This window comes from Pieris napi, chromosome 2, assembly GCF_905475465.1.
Source record: "Pieris napi chromosome 2, ilPieNapi1.2, whole genome shotgun sequence".
Lineage (NCBI taxonomy): Eukaryota > Metazoa > Arthropoda > Insecta > Lepidoptera > Pieridae > Pieris > Pieris napi.
The window spans coordinates 8,363,206-8,384,850 of record NC_062235.1 but is presented as its reverse complement, the minus strand read 5'-3'; the positions used below and the strand labels follow the sequence as shown (position 1 = coordinate 8,384,850).

At 30.1% G+C, this 21,645-nt stretch overlaps 1 protein-coding gene across 3 annotated transcripts in view; it reads left to right on the top strand.

Annotated features, from left to right (window-relative positions):
• LOC125058769 (trichohyalin) overlaps window positions 1-21,645 on the top strand; it is a 45,054-nt gene that overhangs the window by 5,644 nt on the left and 17,765 nt on the right. For 2 of the 3 annotated variants that reach the window (XM_047662940.1, XM_047662926.1), the window contains exon 2: window positions 103-132. The exons of the other annotated variant lie outside the window; for it this stretch is intronic. The gene's annotated coding sequence lies outside the window, so the exon portion shown is untranslated. The remainder of the gene's footprint in view (window positions 1-102; window positions 133-21,645) is intronic. 3 annotated transcript variants of the gene reach the window in all.

Here is a 21,645-nt window from a genome sequence, read left to right as displayed (position 1 = left end):
CGCGAATTTTTTTCCGCTTTACAAAATCAAATCGTTTATGACTACGTAAACTTTGCTCTTTATATATAATTTGAAGATGATAATATGTTTATTTCATTTCAGATGTGCTGACATTCTTTGGAATCTTGTTTGGTGAGTCGTGCGTCATTTGTGATATTTAATAAATTATTGACATTTAAGTTTCAATAACATCTGCAACCTGGAATGTTGTTGAATTATAATAGGTTATTAAAAAAAAAAATTATGAATAGCTAGATTCGATATCGTTGTAATACGATAAAGATTCATAAAATAAGTAAATGTTTTAAAAATTTCTCTTATACCAATTGTAAATACAATTTGTTTGAACGAATATCGTTTCCTATATTTTTATTGTTGATAGTTTATTACGAAATCACATACAAGAAATCTATGCTTTAGGTTATAATTGCGTCTAACAAAATATACACTCACCTGGTCTCCTGAAACTCCGATTTAACTCATTACACGTAAGCGAGTAATAAGAATAACTTTGAATTAATTTATTAATTGACATTGTGAATTAGCAGTCGAAAACTCTGAGACCGGATGAATAAGATCAAGGCTGTATATATAATCAATTTCAATGCATTAACAAAAATGTTTACCCCCAAAATGTTTAACCCCTATATTCATTGTGGAAGATTAATAATGTATCGCTATTTTTAACCAGCTTTAAAAAACGCGAAGGAAGAGTTTTACGATTTCACGTATATTTTTTTAATTCAAATATATATGTGTATTATATATCTACTAAGGCTGATATTTGAAACGACCGATTAATTTATAGCTATTAATTATCTATGCGGATAAGGAAGTATTGCTTATAGCTTAGTACGAGTATAATCCTAGTGGATTAGATAGAAGCCTTTTGGTCAATATTACGTCATAACAGCGGACCGTGTTAATATAAATTAGCTTCAACAAGTAACCGTTCCCACAATAACACGTGTTATATAATTTACAATTGAAAACTTTGAAAACGTGTGAAATATAAACAAGGGAAAGTGAGCATGCGTGCGGTCGAAAATATACGGCAATCTCAAACTGTGAAATGGACACTTTCAGTTTTATGAACGAACATAAGGTTTTATTACAGATATCATCACACCGAACAAGTTTATTGCACAGATAAACGTCAAATTGACAAAATGTATTCGCGCCAAAATGTGTCCAAATTTTTTAGTCTGTGCACAGTGAACATTGCACTTTATTCATGATGTATTGTTCTCGTATGTTTTGGCCAGTAGTATTTCTGCTATTCAATTTCATTTTAAAAATATGATTTAAATGTGGCATAAGTGTGTCATAACACTAATACTTGTCGTTAATCTAAATAAATTGGGAGTCGATTTGATTCTGAAATTCGTGTCAATATTTTATACGGAAATCCTTTATTTTCGCGTGTAACTAGTTGATATTTTAATTTAGCACTTCGGAAATATCGCATTTCGTTAATTGCACATTAATAAACGTCTCAATTGGTAAAACATGAATTCCAATTAGCAATTCTAACGAAAGAGTGGTAGCGTGTGACATTTTGAAGTTAAATAACATCTATCTTACATATCTAGTTCCTTAGCTTGGATCAAAACAAAGTACCTATTCGGCGTCAGAATATGACGAACCCATCGCCCACTGGTTATGCACTGATAGAGCAATCAATCATTATCTAATGGAAAGATATGATGCCTTTGGACCTCTGCTGATTAGGCCTGCATGACCAGGATAGTACCTAAGTGAAACAGTCCACACAGAACTACTTAAAGAGATAATATCTCTATCAGCTTGTTAAGATTAATAAAACTCGATATGCTTATACTGCTAACACAGTTGCATTGTTTTTGAACTCAGACAAGCCAGTATTTATTTTATTATTTTTGACGAATCACTCGCCTTGGGATTTAAAATACGCATATTAGAATAACTTTCAAGGATCAAGGTGAAAGTGTTTAAATCAATTGTTTCACCGCATTGCGTGAATGTTAATAGTAAAAGTGAATCAACTCAAGTGTGGTTGTAAATACGTATTAAAGTCCACTTACACTGATTTAGCTTAAGGAATTTGAATACACTTTCTTCAATTAAATAACACTTTCAAAAGTTTATATAACTCAATTATTCCTTAATATCTCCAATTATCTACATGTTACTTAGGGTAAGATTCAAAATTGAGACTTTGCGGCAAGTATCTTATGTCAACACGAAGATATATCACTTGATTTGAGAGTTAGAGACCATTAGGTAATCTTTTATTATACATTAAAAATTATAGATTGCAAAAATTATGCAACTATGTTTTGATATGTAATGCCCGAGTAGTTAACGATTCTTTGAGCATAGGGCAGTGAACTAACTAAATCGCAAGCTAAGGTCAGCTTGAGATTTAGTTAAACTATTAACTTAAAAATTTAATATTTTTATCACTCACTTTGAAAACGACAATTTCTAGTAATAAAAATCTAAACAACATTTTTAACATTCTTCAAACTAGTAAACACATATTTACAGATGTCATCATATTTTCGGAGATTATCATGATTTTTGGGATTACGTTTTTTACGAAATACATATTTATGAAATTAGAAGCGTAAATATATTCGCGAGCGATTTTTTTTGAACAATATTGAAAATTACTTCAAATGGGCATAATTGTATATACATTTTTTGTTGTCAGTCATCTGACTGTCGCGATCAAGTTAAATTTCGACAGCGTAGAATTATCTTGAATACCTGTCTATCAACTATATGTTATCAAGTCAACTCTGATATGTTTGAGTTATTTAAGGTACGTAAACAAGTTTTGTTCCATATTTCGGTACAATCACAAAGACATATTCTAATAACTATCTAATGTTCGTACATTATATCTATAATCTCTATAAATGTTTATGCTAAATTTTGGAGCCATATATGAAACCGGATTATTTTTTAAACCTGTTATTAAGCTTATTGCTCTCGGTATGCGGAAACCTAAGGACTAAAAAATATCTATAAGTTACCTATCAACAAACTCTATGCAAGAAATACACTAATGAATTACTGACAGTACTAAATGGTATCTAGGAAATGTATTCGGTATAAAATTTATTATTACTTATATAGAGTTATTTTGATTAGTATTTTTTATACTAAGAACGGTCTGATCGACTTAAGTTTAGGCTCTGCAACGTCATTCAGATATTATTATGTAAACTATATAAAAAGTAATGTTTTTGGGGCTATTTTGTAAATACAAAATATTGCGGTAAAACGATTTCTCTTTCAAGTACATACATGCCCAAAAATAATAAGTTTTAAGTTGTTATTAATTTATTTAATTTAACTCATCATACACCTTTCGTACCCGCCTGTACCGGGCACTTTTTACGAAACAGGTAGGTGTGTCTGGCACGTTAATGGTTCAAGTTCGATTCTTGATCGCGTGCCTCGTTTTTGTGTCGTTTTTTACAAACGGGGTACTATTTGGGATCCACGTTCCTTATTTGGAATGGAATTTTGTTACGTAGCTTGAGTATATGAAATTAAAATAATATCTACATTGTTTTAGTATATTCAAATAAAGTTGTATTATCGTGTTAACATTATTTGCATGTTTTTAAAAGAATTTACATCAAATTAAATTAATATTAATAATAAATTAAAAAATATTGTTAAGGATGCTGACAGGCTTTCATCTTTAAATGATCCCTTATAAATTAATGTGTTAAATTGTAGTTTCACTAGATAATTAAGACTTCAAGATAGTCGGATAGAAGAATTCCAAGACGAAGTATACTTACGTATTTTTTTTTTTTAACTTTATTATGCTACAAATGTAATTATTTTTTTTTGTATCTCACACACTGTTTTGTTGTGTTTTTTTAATATTTTTATTACTCTTTAATGTTAATATTCTACGGTTTCGATATTTGTAAATATGTGAGGAACATGTATACTAACTTTTTTAGTATAGTAGTTTATTCTAAGAGTACCTACATTGTCTTCACATATAATTATTTAACAAATCTAACAAAATATTGTAAACCTATTTTAAAAGAGTAAGTGTGGAGTTTCTTGCCCATTCTTCTCCACACGAAACTACCTTTTGAAGGGGCAACTAGAATCTTCTTTATTTTTTTTTTGACGTTCAAAAGTGCCATTTTAGATGGTCTAATTGAAATAAATGATTTGACTTTGACTTTGAAGTTTTTTTCTAAATGAGGCAAATATGCGTGTTACCTAGGAGCTCATTTCTTATGATAATAGATACAATACATTCAATCGCTTCTAGTAAAGTTACAAAATCATGGTTGTCGTAACACCACGGGACAGGCACGTTTTCAATTTGGTCCATAATAAACTCATTGTCCGATTTAGCAAGCACTTGACCCACTTACGGTATTTTACGCTAATAACAATCAATTGATTCTTCCGCAAAATCGATGTTGCGTATCATTGATTTAGTATCCTAAAAGAGGCATATTTGAGTGTTCGTGAAAAGCAGACATTTCATTTGTTACATATTATTTATGCCTTATATATTCCTTCTTGTTAGATTATAAAATAACATGACTCGTCAAACATTATATTTTTTTGCAAATATAACAATATTATGGTACAAAGAAGTCCAAGTAGACCAAGGTTCTTCACGATAGGTATTAAACTATACTACTAAATAATTTATATAAAATATAATAATTTTAAAAGTCATTAATAATTCATAAATTGATCACGGAAATAATAATTGTATATTATAAGAAAGTCATGTTGTGTTATTAGCATTAGAATGTGAAGTGATCGTATTCTTGTCATGAACACACCGACCTTCATCAGTACTTTATAAGAGCATTGTAACTTAAGAGCGACACTTAAAACATGATATCACTCGCAGCTACAATCCCTGACATTTGACAGTTGACAGTAGACATTTTGTTGACCTATAAAAAAGTTCTTAGTTCAAAAAATACTTTAAATTTGTGATCGCAATAATAAATAATTAAGTAATGGGTTTCTTATGGTCGTGAAGAGTATGAAAAAATAATTGATTGACACCAATCTTATTTTAGATGACAATTGTTCCAAACGTCTTCATTAAAATAAAGGTAATACAATATAGTATTAATTCTTTTTGGCAAAACTGTTGAAAGTGTTACCATCAAAGACTTTAATATAATTTCCACAAGTTATAAACGTTCGAGTATAGGCAATACACAGTCCATGCTTTCTCACAGGTCATACGAGGTGGGAAAACGCTAAGGTTTCATTTCATTGCTTATCTGTAATATGAAAAGGAAAGTTGTAAGTTCTTAATCGGTTAATTAAGCTTTGTGGGATTTCTGATTTAAATTTAAATTAAATTAGTACCCAGTAGTGAACCTTGTATAGTTAAAAGATTCACTCCTTAAACTATAAATCTGTAATAGTATTTGCTTTCAAATAAAACTTATTTAAACGTTTTTAGCTCTAAGTTTCTATAAAAAAGACCAATGGTAAATATGTAAAGGGATCCGCCATTATTCAGATTTATATAGTTGATCTTTAACGATCCGTAAAAATAGAATGTGATTCGCTACGTAATTGCTTGTTTTATGATGTTAATTAAAATATTATATTTTAATTGCTCAACCGGTAATTGCGAATAAAAGGAAGAAAACATCCTAACTTTCACTGATAGTTGCTGCCACGGCAATTTTCAATTAATACAAGTTAATAATTATTAGTCCGTTAACGTGTTCCGCCTGCGATCTTTGTTTTGATGTGAAAGGAGACAAACCTGCGTCCACGCCGGCGAAAGTGTGACGATTGCGCAGTACCTAATATGTTCTGGCAGCTGTTTATAAGATGTTTGACACAACGATATTTTAAATCAAAACGTAAGCAAAAACTGTCACCTCCACACGACGCTATCAGACTGTATTCTCGGCGAAAAATATGTCTAATACTCTATGCCTATAAACTTAGAGTTAAAATGTTAAAGTATATATTCATTTACCAGTTTTATTAAACATAGGGTAGGTTTTATTCTAGAAAGCACATGTCTTAAAATCACCCGTTCAAGCCATTGCTAAACCTGTTAAGAAGTATATATGTATATATTAAGTATGATGTTTATGCGGCATAGAACAAAGCTTACACAAAAATAATCTTCCAACATTGGTTGAGTGTCAAGCACTAATAAATTGCCTTACTTTTACATAATCTGTGTGTTACTATAAAAAGTGAGTCACTTAAGTATATGAAGAAAAAAAAAACAATACCAAAACGATTCTTAAATATTCTCTTAAGTATATATTTTATTAGTCTGTAAAGGTTTTTTATAGACTTATTTTTAGTCGTTTATTTTATTTGCCGATACACTGCCTTAGTTCATAACCAGTTATACTCTATTAGCCAATCTAACCATGGAAGCTATTAGCACAAACAATGAGCCCTGGGATACATACTGGCTTTAGTATCGTCGGCCTCCGTCCAAGGTGAGGCACTTGACCAGTCGCATTCCATACATCGACTATTTTCCTTTTTCTCCAATTCAATGTTTTTAAAGGTCAGCGAGTGAATGATATGAACTTCGCTTTCTCGAAGTATTACTGTTTAAACAATCTCATATCAAGCATATTACAGGATAATCAATTCAAATTACACGCATTTTCAATTGATAATGTATTCCACACTCAAAATTTAATCAATCAGGTAATAAATCAAAAACTATTATTATTTTTCTGTTCAATAATGCTTCTAATAGTTTCCACTTTTTTGTTGTTTCTTGTTTAAAGTAAAACAAACCCGTCGCCGCGAGATGTGTTACAGTTGTTTCGGACACTAAAGCTAAAAGCTGGAATTTGTCTTAAAATAAAACGATATGACTAAATTAAAAAAAAACATGTTACGGCGTAATTACATCATATCAGGATGAGGATACCTACGTTCCTAAATTTCCTTATTTCTATATTTAACGCTTGTATGTAAATAAATGTTTTGCACCTGGCGTTCAATTTCCTTATAGCATGTCTCAAAGATGATGCAATAAAATACACAAACATTAAATTAAATCTATTATAACTTCAAATACAAAAATCTCCGATGTAATGTAGTAAGTCCTGTATAACGATGTGGCGGTTTATTTTTTGTCATAACCTTCAACTACTCTGGCCATTTTATGTTACCTATTCTGGAATTGAACCTGAAGCCTATGCGAGCGAATGTGCTGATCTCTAAACCAATGCTTGTCAGAATATGCTACAGCAAGTCATAAAATAAGGGAAGGTAAATTTTTAGCAGATAACCCATAAAAATCTAAGTGAAATTATTTTTGCTCTCTATGGGTTCGCGTCACTCAAGATAGGACGCGATGGCGAAGTCCACCTAGGGGATATAGGAAATAAGTCAAGTTAAGTCATGGGAATACCAAATTATAAGTTGGAAAGGAACTGTTTATATATTAAGTTTTTTACTGTACTTACTGAAAATTGTAATAGTAAACTAATAATAACTGGTTCGAATCGTTAACCAAAAAATGAAAGCATACCGCGTACGAAGAAGCAATTACCTACCATTATGAGTGTTCAGATTTTGATACAACTGTTATAACCACGAGTTATAACCATTGCTTCAATTTATCGCAATTATTTCATCTATAACTTTCACGTATTACAAAGATTGGTCTCTATATTCGGCAGAGGAGTTGTTCTGATTATTATGTTGCGTCTGTGATGAATCGGGCATGAATGACAGAAGTGATTTTCAATATTCACGCGAATTATTTACGCGAATGTCTACAGTCTATACTGCATTTTTATTTAAAATAAGTTTGAGCCTTGAACTTTCTAAAGATATATATATATTTTATGTATATTCTACATTTTAACTATATTATTTAGGTATGTTGTCGTTTTTATATGTAGGCTGTTTTAAAGATAAATTGTGCTATTTGACATTCATCGGACTTTATGTGACGAATAGCGCTATCTGACAGTCGTGAAACGCAACAATTGTGTTTATCGTACCAATAAGTAATAAATAGCTAATTTGGAACTTATCCATACATTGTGAGACCCTAAGTGCTAAAAAAATACATATTTAAAATAGCAACGAATGTTTTATGACTTGACAAGTAAACATGGCGCGCTTTCCGTTACCATGGTAACGCGTACCCGTATAATACACCATAGATTACAAAGTAGCTCCCGCAACACTATAACATGTTTCTTCGGATTATCTTCGGAAGTTTCTCTTGTAATATCACGCATTCCAGCAGTTAACAGGTAACTATTTATAAATGTTTTTAAATAATTGATTAACATCTCATCAACAAAGTGGCAAATCAAGATTTTCTCTCGCATACCAACGCGTCGAGGTCAAAGCGGCTTAATGCAAATATTGTATGACGGAGTCTTTAAGCTATTCAATCCAACAAGGACAGGTGAATTTAATTTATCCAAAGTAAACTTGAATGTGTTTTTATAATATAAATAGTCAATAAACTTGTAAGTCTAAAAGGTATAATGTAATAATTTCCGTTATTAAGTTTAAGGAAGATATTAACTTCTTGTTTTAGTAATATAATAACCACACAAGTAAAACTAGTAGAAGACCTTGGAAATATTATTAGATGAAAAATGGGCCTATCAGAACATATCGATGACATAACAGGCAAAGCATATAAGCAACGAGGTATTTCAAGCGGACCTGCAAATCATCAAAAGATAAAGTGTATGAAATGCCTTTATTTTGCATATGTTAGAAGCGTGCTGGAGTATGCAAGTTTCATCTTGTCTCCATACTATGTAAAATATATAAAAGCTGTCGGAAATATACAAAAAAAGTTTCTGAAATTCCTTAGTTTTAAACAGTATCAATGGTTCGATAGCAATGCAGATTCTTGCAGATATTTTAATTTAGACTCATTACAATGTCGGCGGAGTCAGCAAAACTTATTATTTTTGCACGATATTCTTAACTTTGACTTTGTTTAGCAGTAACATTTCTTTTTTCTTTGAAATATAACCGTTAATAACCGTTGTTTGTTTAATGCTAAATTTCAGTTATTTTTTATTTTTTTTCTCTTTTTGTCTTTTAATTTACTTACTTATGTTTTCTATTTCATATATATTGTTTATATATCTAATTTGTTTTGACTATGTATATTGTTTAAGTGTTTTGTTTTATAATATGTAAGTTAGATTACTAATAAATAAATAAACCGTAGCAATAGAGAAAAAACATCCTTTTTATTGTCTTAAATTAATGTGGAGCGTAACTCAAACGCTCAAAGCCATTGACGGTAATCATTTTAATTATGTATGTGTACTTAAAGTTACGCGTTAAAATTTACATTTTTATTATAAGGTGTAATACCATTTTCAAATGTATTATAGTAATAATTAACCAAATAATTTAATGATTATACACTTGATTTGTTAAGTAACTGCTTTTTCCATGTATGTATTCTTTGTATACCGAATAAAGCAGAATTAAAATTATTTTACATCATCTACTTCCGCCGCCATTATTCCCAGTATAATAACTGAAAGTATAATAACTGCATAAAAAGGGAAAATTTTACTCTTTAGTCGTTGACATCTTTTTTTTATGCTAGTTTAAATTGGTTACATATATAACCTACTTTAAGTTTATCTGTTCAAAGCTTATTGCGAAATATACAAAGCATACTGATCTATTCTCACGAGTTTGATAATAGAGACAAACGTCACGAGTAATAGTTATAATAATAATAATAATTTATTTTTTGCAAGAATATGGTACAAAATGTTAAGGTGATACAATCATAAATCGTTCGCATATTCTGCCACACACGATGGCGCGCAAATTTGTCTTAAAGTATTTCACATTATTATTCAATGTCAATTATTCTTATACTATCTAGTCTATTATATTATATACATTATATCATTAGCTTTATATCAATTACGGTGTTTCATGCAAATAATCATTTATTGAATAGTACATTTTTTCTAAAAGTAATTCACTAAGTCGCTTTTTAAAGAATCTAGACGGAAGATCTTTTAATTCTTTTGGTAATTTATTGTAGACTTTAATTGCCATACAAAAGCTGTTTTTCCGAAACAGTTCCAGATTGATTTTTGGCACAGCCAATTTCATCCCATGTCTACTTCTTACTTCAACTTCTACATTCGACTTAAAAATATGTATGTTTCTGTGCACGAATAAGGATATCTCTAAAATATAAATACATGGAAGAGATAAAATTTTGAGCTTCTTAAATAAAGGTACGCAACTATCAAGACAGTTTGCTCCACAAATTGCTCTAATACATTTCTTTTGAGCCTTAAATACCCTATTTACTTCGACTGAATTTCCCCAAATTATAATTCCATATCTAAGTATAGATGAAACATATGCATGATAAGCAGCTAATACCGTAGCATGGTTAACAGTTTCCCTTAGTCGTTTTAACACAAAAACAAAACTGTCTATTTTGTTCTGTAATTTTTCAATATGTGCCTTCCAACTACAAAATTTATCTATCGTTATACCTAAAAATACACACTCGTTCATTATGTCTAGTTTATTGCTTTTATATTGTAAGTCTAATTGTGTTTTAGAGTTATATGTCTGAAAATGGATTATGTTAGTTTTGGTCATGTTTATTTGTAGATTATTGGAATTCATCCAGTTAATGGCGTCGTCTAGAGATTTAATTAAGTTGTTTTTTAAGTCTTGTTCGTTTTTACTTTTTATTATAAGTGTAGTGTCATCAGCAAATAGTATACAGTTCTGGTGTATAGCATCTGGAAGGTCATTTATGTATGTTAGAAAAAGTAGCGGGGCCAAAATACTGCCTTGAGGTGTTCCGTACTCATTTTTCTTAAAATTGGATCTATAGGTTATTTGCTCTAATTTACAAATCTTTGTTATCTCCACATATTGCATTCTATTTTCAAGGTAACTTTTCACCCAGTTATAAGCATTACCTCTTATTCCGTAGCAATCTAATTTTTTTAAAAGTCTTTCATGACATACAAAGTCAAAAGCCTTTGTCATATCTAGAAAGATACAACCTATAAGCATTTTATCATTTAAGCATTCAGTAATTTGTTTGACTAGGGAAAAGCACGCAAGGGTGGTAGAACAATTTTTTCTGAAACCAAATTGTTCTTTTTTTAAAATATCGTATGATAAAAGGAAATTCTCTATTTTATTATACATTACTTTTTCGAAAATTTTAGATAATATGGGAATTAAAGTTATTGGTCTATAATTAGTCATTTGTGTTTTTGCTCCTTTTTTATGTAATGGTTTGATAATTGATATTTTTAGTTTTTCAGGAAAGATTCCTTCTACCATCGATAGATTAATTATGTATGTCAGTGGATCAAGTAGGTATAAAGCGCATGATTTAATTGTTTTGGTATCTAAATTATCGTATCCTGTAGATTTTGTATTTTTTAGCGATGTAATAATTTTTAATATATCCGTGTTATTTATGGGGGAAAGAAAAATACTTTTATGATTTAGAGGGATTTTGGCTTCTGGCAAATTGTTTGTTTTATTTTTTGTAGGCAGTGAGGTAAAATAGTCATTAAATAAGTTGCATATTTCATTTATAAAGTGAAAACAATGATAACCGTTTATCTGTGATCTGAATAGTTTATTTATGGGCATGAAAAATTTATTCTTTTGACAGTTAAGTCGTCTTCATGGATGGAACTCGCCTGTTTGTTATTTGGATGATATTATAATTTATATCACCTTACTTCTCTTATCCCCAATTCTTACATAAATGGCTTTAGTTGCTAATTTAACTGTGGCACTGAACTGTGTAATACCCATGGCAGATAATCCCTTTTAGATTTTATTAATTGTTTCAACAATATAAGTTGACCTAGGGTACAGAGATAGCAAAATACCTCCAAGGGGTTAAACCATGGTGCTCCTCAAGCACGCAACAGTACATATTGAATTAATTAATTTAAAAAGTCATAACTATTTAGACATTTTCCTAATTATACACAAACAAAATCAGAAAATAATAATACGTAAAAGGTGTCTTGTTTAACGTTCAATGTTCCTAAATCATGTCAAGGAACACAATTTGTTTAGTCTGGTAGAACTAATATTGGTATTTACATAAACACTGTGCGGAGTCAACACTTCAGAAATAACGGTTAAAGCCTTTAGAATCTAAATATCGTATTTAAAATAGTAGGGTATTCGAAGAAAATGTCAAGTGTACGAGTACTTTATTACTTTGTTATGTTGTTTTTCCTTTCGTCGGTAAGTAAAGAAATTATTTTAAATTAAATTAATATTATAATAATTGTTTAAAAGTGTAACAAACTAATATTTTTATTTACCTTTCCATGTATTTCTTTTTATTTTTTTTATAGAACAGGGGGCAAACGGACAGGAGGCTCACCTGATGTTAAGTGATACCGCCGCCCATGGACACTCTCAATGCCAGAGGGCTCGCGAGTGCGTTGCCGGCCTTTCAGGAATTTGTACGCTCTTTTCTTGAAGGACCCTAAGTCGAATTGGTTCGGAAATACTTCAGTGGGCAGCTGGTTCCACAAAGTGGTGGTACGCGGCAAAAACTGCCTTGAAAAACGCTCAGTTGTGGAACGGCGGACGTCGAGGTGATACGGGTGGAATTTCGTACTCTGCCTCGATGTCCGATGACGAAACTCAGCTGCTGGTATTAATCCGAACAACTCCTCTGAACACTCTCCATGGTAAATGCGGTAGAAGATGCAGAGTGAAATAATGATAATAATAATGCAGTTTACTTTTAAATTAAATTTGTAAATATTTTATTTAACAGTATCTAGTAATAAGCACTTCTGAAAAGAGAAATACCTAAATTAAAGTAATTATTTCTATTTCCTTTGCTTCCTGACGGTCCTTGGACTCTCACCGAAAATGTTTTCATGAAGTTCTCTTTGCTTGAAGATTCAGGTTTAGTTGTTAGTATGTTAATTGCTTGTCGGTCATTTACCTTAGCGATAACACTTCACGATTAACAAGAACTTAGATTAAGAATGTAGGTCATAATTGAACCAGTTTTAAGCTTAATAACAGTTCAATGTTTTATCGTAATTTTTATTTGGTACAAAAGTTTTATAAGATTTTTTTTGTTATAGTCGTATAATTTATGGAAGGGAAATAGGGATTGATATGTAAATTCGTAACAAATTAACATTAAATAATAAGAATAAAATAATCTTCGTAATATAACAAGATTTGTTTTTAATTTAAGTCAAATGAAACGTCAATAATATTCAAATGAGTTCCGTTCCGTTCCAAGACTCAAATCGGAAGTCGATTTCCACTCAAGAAGTGTCACCTTAGAAGGATCTAATGCTTCTAGAATAGTAATCTTTGTTTATGTGAGTCATCGGTGCCGGACTCAACTTTTTACATTTCTATGTACATAAATAGAAAAGTATTTAGTTGATACATCCTGTGGTGTTTTATTAAAATATTTATTTCATAGGTTTAGATAAAGTCACTTAAAAATCGTAAATATCTGGACAGCCTTTTGCTCGTGCACTAAATGATTAGGGTAAGATTCAGAGTTGAGACTCCACGCATGTCATACATGAAAAAAAAATAGCAGTGCTCTATTTAAGAATTCTTTTGTTTGAATCTTTAAATAAGATTTTCCGTCCAAAGATGAATTTTATTCTGCAGTAACATTTGCTAAGAATATTATTCATTATCATATTATAAAATGCATTGCATACGGCTACTACAGTTTATACATATATAATTGATAGGATAAGTCATAAATTTTTTAATAAAGGCCGTTCCTAGGCGTAAAGTAATTTTTGTTGCGAATAAAATATTGTCTACTTTGCACACTATAGCACATGAAAATAACAATATTCAAGAGCCTCGGGCGATACTCATAGCTTTCTCAAATTAGCGAAAGTAAGTATTATTAACTTGTCAAATTCATATATTGAATTTCATTTGCAATTTAAGGTGACCAGAAAATTGCTAGGTTCAAATTAAACTTCGGTTTTCTTTATAAGGTTTTTGGAAAGTTAAGTAGGTAATTAAACGGATCGTATTTTGTTTATTACTGTTAGGTCATTGACAAAAGCGTTTGTCTATTGTCATTAGGAACAAAAAGAAAGGTGGGCTAAGTTACTTTACTAAAGTATTGTTAAAAAGTTTTAGTATTATGCCACCTATTGCTTTTGAGCTGTTGATGATGATGCCACCAGTGTAATTATGGCAAGTGAAGCAAATGTGAACAAATTTTTAGCCACCAAATTAGACATCAGTGCCGTTTAAAAAATAGATTAAGCTATTTTATGAACGGCACTGATGTCTCTATTCCGCCTCAATTCCTTTTTCGCTGGTAGCACAGGCATACGAACGTATACGCATACAACTTGATAATAAAGCACTCTAGAGGCTTGTGCAGGCTATCACAATTATTCTTGAAATATACGCAGCACAAAATGGTAATTAATATTATGATAGCCTAGCATTAATGTCAGTTATAGGCATCTAATTCAAGGTAGACTTCCTACTAATAAACCTAGGTTTTAACCGGTCCGCGTAACGGGACCTCCACTCCATACTTACACGTATATCACGCTACATATTACCAGTCTGCAGCCTTCAACATCAGAATGGTATATTTATTTCTCACCACAGGCAAAATATTCCGACCATGAACACACGAAATTGAAATAATTTTTGAAGTATGAAGTTAAATTTTATATTTATAGAATTAGAAGTAAATTAACTAATTTCAATGTTGATATTTTTGAAGTTATACTTGTTTTGACGCGTTAGTACCCTAAATCATGAGAGTAAATTTTTACGATGCGCGCGCACACCGTCACAAAAAACCGACACCCTGAAGTTAACCATAGTCAACATTTTAATTTTTTTTTAAGTTATACTTCTTTTGGCGCCTTAGGGAATAATAATGAGAGTCATTTTTTTTTCTATTGTTAGTGTCGTTTTTTCTACAAACGTAGAATAAGGCGAAAGATAAAATTTTTGGAAAGATTTTTATCTTGTTACGCCAAAGAACACACACACAAAAGTTTTTTTATTATTATTAAATTTTATATGTACATATTTCTAAAATGTATATATGTACCTATTATACTTTTTTCTCCTGTAACATAGAATGTATAAAACTATATTTTAAATAAAACATAATTTTGTTTGTTCCCAATTCTTAGTATTCACAATATCTCGTCCATCATCAGAACAACTTGGTTAATGGAACAAGTTATTACATAAAAATCCACTTGATCAACATATTGGCGCTTTCGCTGTTGGCCCACACATGTAGTGTAAGAGATGTCTGTTTTTGTTATGTGTGTTCTTACTTAAAGATGAAAAATATATGTGTGTACAAAAAATCAAACAAGTAAACCGCTGTATTGTAGTTGACTTTATCACGTTGCATATAACAATATCCTTTATGATACATAAAAAGGTTTCTGGAGTTCAGGAACATAAAAAATCAATACATTTACTTTAGATAGTAACTAGTAGATAGTAACAACTAAATGAGTACATTCTACAAATAATATATCCAACGATTACGACGTGATCGGCATACAATTAAGAGGCAACAAATTATTCACAGTCTCCTATTCTACAAAGTACTGAATCGAGACGAAAGCACCTACAACCTACTTCCGGTATAGGAAGGTTACGTCACCTATGTCGGTCAATAAGCGTTGATAATTTCTATGTTTATATGGTAATTGTTTATTGGAGAGAAGGGTAAAAAATCAATGAAGCCAGTTTAAAATTATATAGAGAAGGTAATATCGTATATAAGATAAGAAAATCTTTTAAACAACATCTTAAGACGTATTTTTGAATATTTTACATTTAATTGCATCAGACTTCTCATTACTTTGGCAACTTGCATGTGCATTCCGAGGTTACATAAGCCCAATTAAATAAAACAAACACAGGAGAATATGTGGCATCTTCTTATGTAACACTTATGAGATGTCGAGAATTAAGATAATGAAATGTTGACCTTTGGTGTTTAACTTCTCGCCTTTTCTAATATTATTTTTAACCAGACCGCCTTTTACTATTTGTGAACACTATTAGTTCGAAATTTTTTCTTTAAATAATATAAAAAAAACGTACCGAACAACCTTTTTGCTTTTTAACTTGTTTACGATCTTGTAAAGGTTGAAATAATTAAGCGTAATTCATTCTCCAAGTTTAATTTAGGGTAATTTTAGTATAAAAACCTTATCAGCACTTGAATTTGGCACCTGCTGACTTTACTTTTAATTTTAAACTGGTATTTTGGCATGCTCGCAAGCTGGAATGTGCCCGTTTTTTATCTATAAGTAAAATTGAATAAACAAATTAGTCCTGTGCTGAATAAAACTAACAGTCAGTAAAAATATTTTTAGCACTTATGTACTGTAATATTTTTATTAATCGATTGTTCCACAATTCACCTCATACCGATAACTCGTAAATAGAGTTATTTATCTAATATATGTAGAGAAACTGCATTCTGAATATGTCAATTGTCGCATGATTTGAAGTTAATTGTCACAAGTTTCCCGCCAGTTTCCTACTTTCATTTAGCGCTAAAATGAACAAAAACGCACGCCACTCGGCTGTGACGACTTATAAAAACTTAGTAACGTTTTTGTCAATATTCTGCTCTAAAGTAATTTTAAGGTAAATTAAATAGTACTATTATATTATTTCGTTTATTCATTCGTGAAAGTGGTAGAAGAATAAAACAAACAGAATTATAACAGAAACATATAACTGATATTAGATATGTTTAGTACCTATCGTTCTTCGTATAAATAATGGTCATACTAGCTAATAATATAGTTTTCTTATTATTAATTAATTTCAAAAATACATATCGCCTATTTTATTTAGATATTTATATTGTTAATTATGTCACATTTATTATATTTTATAAATTAATTAATCCAACACACAAATGCACAAAACAGAAAAAACTTTCTATTTTCATTTTCAGATTATACAAAAAATATAAGTCTCAATTGATCTATACCAAATGATTGTCTAATTCAAGACTTAATTTAATTGTGTGTGACATAAAGACCCCGTCCGTGGTGATGCCTGGGGTTGCCGCCATTATTTTAATATATTTTTTTTAATACATTTCTCGGGCTTTCATTATTTTTAGTGACGTACAGCGAATGAATAACCTGATATTTTTGATGCAACCAACTTTTCTTAGTATGGAAAGGTACAATCGTATGGTAATATTGTAACTAGTCTTTATAAAATGAGCATATATAATTTAAAACACATGTGGTAACTCCTTTATTTAATTTATTTTGATTCTATTCCAAGTACTATCATATCTTCATAACTCTTCGGTATTGTGTAAATTTTGAGATCCAGATTAGCTATAGTACTTATGTTCGTAATATGTAACTAGTATGAAATCGGTCACCCGACGATAAACTTACTACTAAAAAATGTGACATGTATTGAAACAGAAACATTATCTTCGAGTTCCTACTTAATAATAAATGCTAGGTTTTGTTTTTAAAAATATTGAAAAAGCATATATATATTTTTTACTCTAGGTCTTGGCTTTAACTTGGGCATCTAACATTCGACGATATTTACGCAAAACATACGTTTCCCCTTAATACTAAGAGTTAAAGAACAATGCACTATTATGGATTGCGGACGGAAGACATACGAACCTACTTGGAAATTACTGACAAAAGAAATCAAGATTTTTTGCTACAATTCTCAGCTAAATGCATATTATCAAGGTAATTAGATTTTGCATTGTTATGATAATTTTAGATTCAAGTTCTTTATAAAGTCATTTTAGCAAGTTAGTTTTAGGTAATATTTTAAACTCAATATCCTTGCTTTGTTATGATACGAAGACGGATTTTAATAGATATTTAAAGATTCATTTCTTAAGCTGAAACCTTAAAGCGTTTCTAGAAAATATCAGTCGCGAAAATTTACCTCAAAACCTTTTTGATTTAATATTAACTCAAAAAAGATGTAATGACAAAAAATATATTGAACCTTCTATCGGTTCAAATGGAAATAATTATATTATTTATTTATTTATTTGGGAATCAAAATAGATATATCTCAATATTGTAATTTATATAGTAAGAAATAAAATGAAACCGGTGTTCTTCAGGCCGACGGCATAAACCAAGCCACTATGGCGATCAGACAAAATTATAGGTACTCATTATTGAGAGTCTCACTATCAGATATTTTATGATTAACGAACCGTAATAATTATCTAATAGAAATCAGTGCGATTCGACTTCCCTATAAAATAACGAGTATGAAGCCTCGTTACATAACGTTACGGTAACGATAACGGTGACAGTTGATCATTAATTTGATCGTGCACTTATGTAATTAAAAGGTATGTGTGTCAATCCGTCTCTCATTAAGTTTTATTAAAGTCAGTTTTTTAATACAAACGGCGCTACTGTAATGACTGATTATAAATGAAAATGAAAAGGGCCTGCTTTGAATATTTCGGAATACCTTTTTTAACGTAATCATTATTTATAATTTTTTTGTTCTACCGTGACTGACTTAGCTGTGACCAAGTGAATCTCGCACGCGGTTAATTTATAATTATTCGTTAAAAACCATACAAAAGTGAAGGTTATTTTAATAATATATTAGAAATTGTATAAACAATGAAGCTAAGCTTTCAAGAGTGGGAACCTCCTAACCGAGTGGCCTCGTTCGTCAGTCTCACTTTTAGACAGTATTGTTCCTTTGTTAGCTTTATATTATTAGCTATTTAATAGTTGCTTACAGTTGCTTAATGTCATATGAGCTGTACTAAAGAGTTTATTGGAATATATCCTCTGAAGTCACAGCTAGCAAGTATGTTTCAACGGAAATTACTTCGGCAAAATTAGAACGGCATTTTTTAATGTTTATAAATGGGAAATCAAACGGTTATACTTGGAGGCATAATAAAAATCTTTCACAAATATTCATAAACGTATGTGCTCTATATATGATATTTTTTAATTCAAATTTTTCACTTTACGTAACGATATTATTGATGTAATTTGAAGATATCTTTAAAGCGTAAGTATTTTCCCATAAATATGAGTGTAGCAATGTATATCCTTATAAAGGTACTTTACATAGAAGTATAAAAAATAAGTAACTTATTGAATAATTAACGAATAAATAGTTACACCTATATAGGCATCGTTTATATGTTAAACTATAATCCCATTTTGGCAAAACCTTCTTACGCTGTTAAAATTCAAATTTATTATTTAAAAAAAATTAAATTTTGAGTGCGTTTCATAAATGTTGGTCAGCGATAAAGAAGCTTTATTTAGAAAGTTATTTCTTTGGATATAGTCTCTGATTTTTTTAATCTTTTCAAACGTCAAACCATCTCAACCTCTTGACCTGATACACTGATGACAGCTAAGTAAATATTAAGCAAATGTCAAAAACGTTAAATTACTTATAAAAGACTGAAAAAAGTACACGTGAAATCCATTAATTCCTTCTTCGGATTGTTTCACGATAAAAAAAATTGAGTTGCTTCTTAAATTATTCGAGCAATTGTATTAGTATACCATCAATTTTATTGCCTATCTATATTAATTACATTATTAACAATTACCATCAACCTACACTCTGTTTGATTTTTTAATTTGGCATTTAGCTGTTCTAAAACATACGAAAGTACTTATGAAAACAAAGTTCAGTAGAAACAATGTTTCGCATTGAACCCGTGTGAAGACAAGTGATGATAGAATTAAAATATAATCGTCCATTGTTTATCCATAAACAGTTGCAACATAAAAACACAATCACATATTGTCAAGTAATTAGCATAACGTATAAAAGTATGTTTATTATTATTAAAACAATATTTTGTTAGTCGCTTGACACATTCATTCCTTATACTTGTTTTAAAGTGTTTGCAAATAATTTGTAAATTGTTGTATGTGTAACTACTTTGATTAATCAAAACAAGAAGAATTTATAATTAAGGAACTTTATGATGGAATTTGGAAATTGCATCCCTAAAGGCTAAAAAACTAAAGATTGAATGTCCTCAAAATGTATAAATTAATTATTTGATAGTACATAAGATGTTAACTCGATGTTGTTTATGAAATTAACATTATTGTTTTTGTACCGGCAATCTAATAAAGATGTTGTACCAACCTACCTGCAATTATTAAAGGTCAAAGAACTTACGAAAGTAATATTTGGAAAAAACCTCAGATGATATTTTATAGCTTGACAAATTACTGTTTCTTATACAATATCTTTGCCTTAATCGTTCTTGTTTCATAGATATTAATATTCGGAACATGTTTTTCAGTGAAGTAACGGAATCGTAGACCACTCCCAAAATGAGTAACGGTAGTTTTAAAAACTGCCCGAGGTTATTCAAAAGTACAATAATTATTAGAAACTGGAGGCCAAACAAAATTCTTAGGAGATCTTCACAAGCTATTAAGACACATTAGCTGCTATTATGCGTAATCGGGTATTTTGTACTGAAATTAAGTATAATTATTAAGCCGGAACGTTTGTTGTGTTGTTTGAACCGACTTCAAAAAACCGAAGGAAGAGGTTTTCATTTTGACGTATAATTCGTTTGTGTATATTTAAGTATATGTCTTCGGTATATGGACCGATCTGTATGATCGTGATGTAACGATTAGCATTTGTTCTATATATAAAGGATTTTGTAATCATTGTCTAATGTTTTATTTTGACAACCCCTGTAAAATATCTATAGAAAAAAGATATGCGACGATAACTTTCAAAATCTGGATTTTAAAGGTAGTTTACAATTGAGGCAATTCAGTCCTGAATAGATCTTAACATAATAAATCTTTTATCTAAAAGAAACATTCTTCTACGACGTGCTAATCTGAATAAATGGTATGATTTTAACTGCTAATTAAATTACCTACATTGAAATGTATCGTAATGTCAGAAACACAGTAATGTAATTTTATCAAATTATGTAATGCCTCACACGATTTTGGTATTTATTTCTATATTCTTAGAGTTTGATATTTCTTAATGTTTAAAATTGCACCTACATTACTGTATGGTGTTCAAGATGATTTTATAACATGTGAATTTGTTCCGGTATTCAGGTCATTAGAGCGGCGTTTATGTGATATTTGATGTAATTTACTAAATTCCTAATAATTTCATATTCGGTAAAAACGTTAATTTTGAAAACACTATTACACTACGTTGGAAGGTATATTATTACATATAACAAGCTCTTGTCAAAGTTAATCTTCAACTTTGGTATTGCGATGCTTTATTCCCAAAGCAGAATAATGTAAGGATGCATTTATTTATTATACATATTATATGCAGCGTCAAATTTTTAGTTTACAAAGAACTTAATAATAATCAAAACATGTTTAACTTTTCATCCCAAACGTTAAACATTTTATGTACGAATATGGCGTAAATAGTCAATTTAACAATTTCCATGAATATTTATAACTTAGCCAAATTACCTTCACGATTTATATAATCGCATTGTGCAATTTATAAAAATGGCCACAAACCCATCAATATATTATATAATCTACAACACACTATTATGTCATGACCTTTAAGAATACGTATAATTAAATGTTTGTAGAATGACTT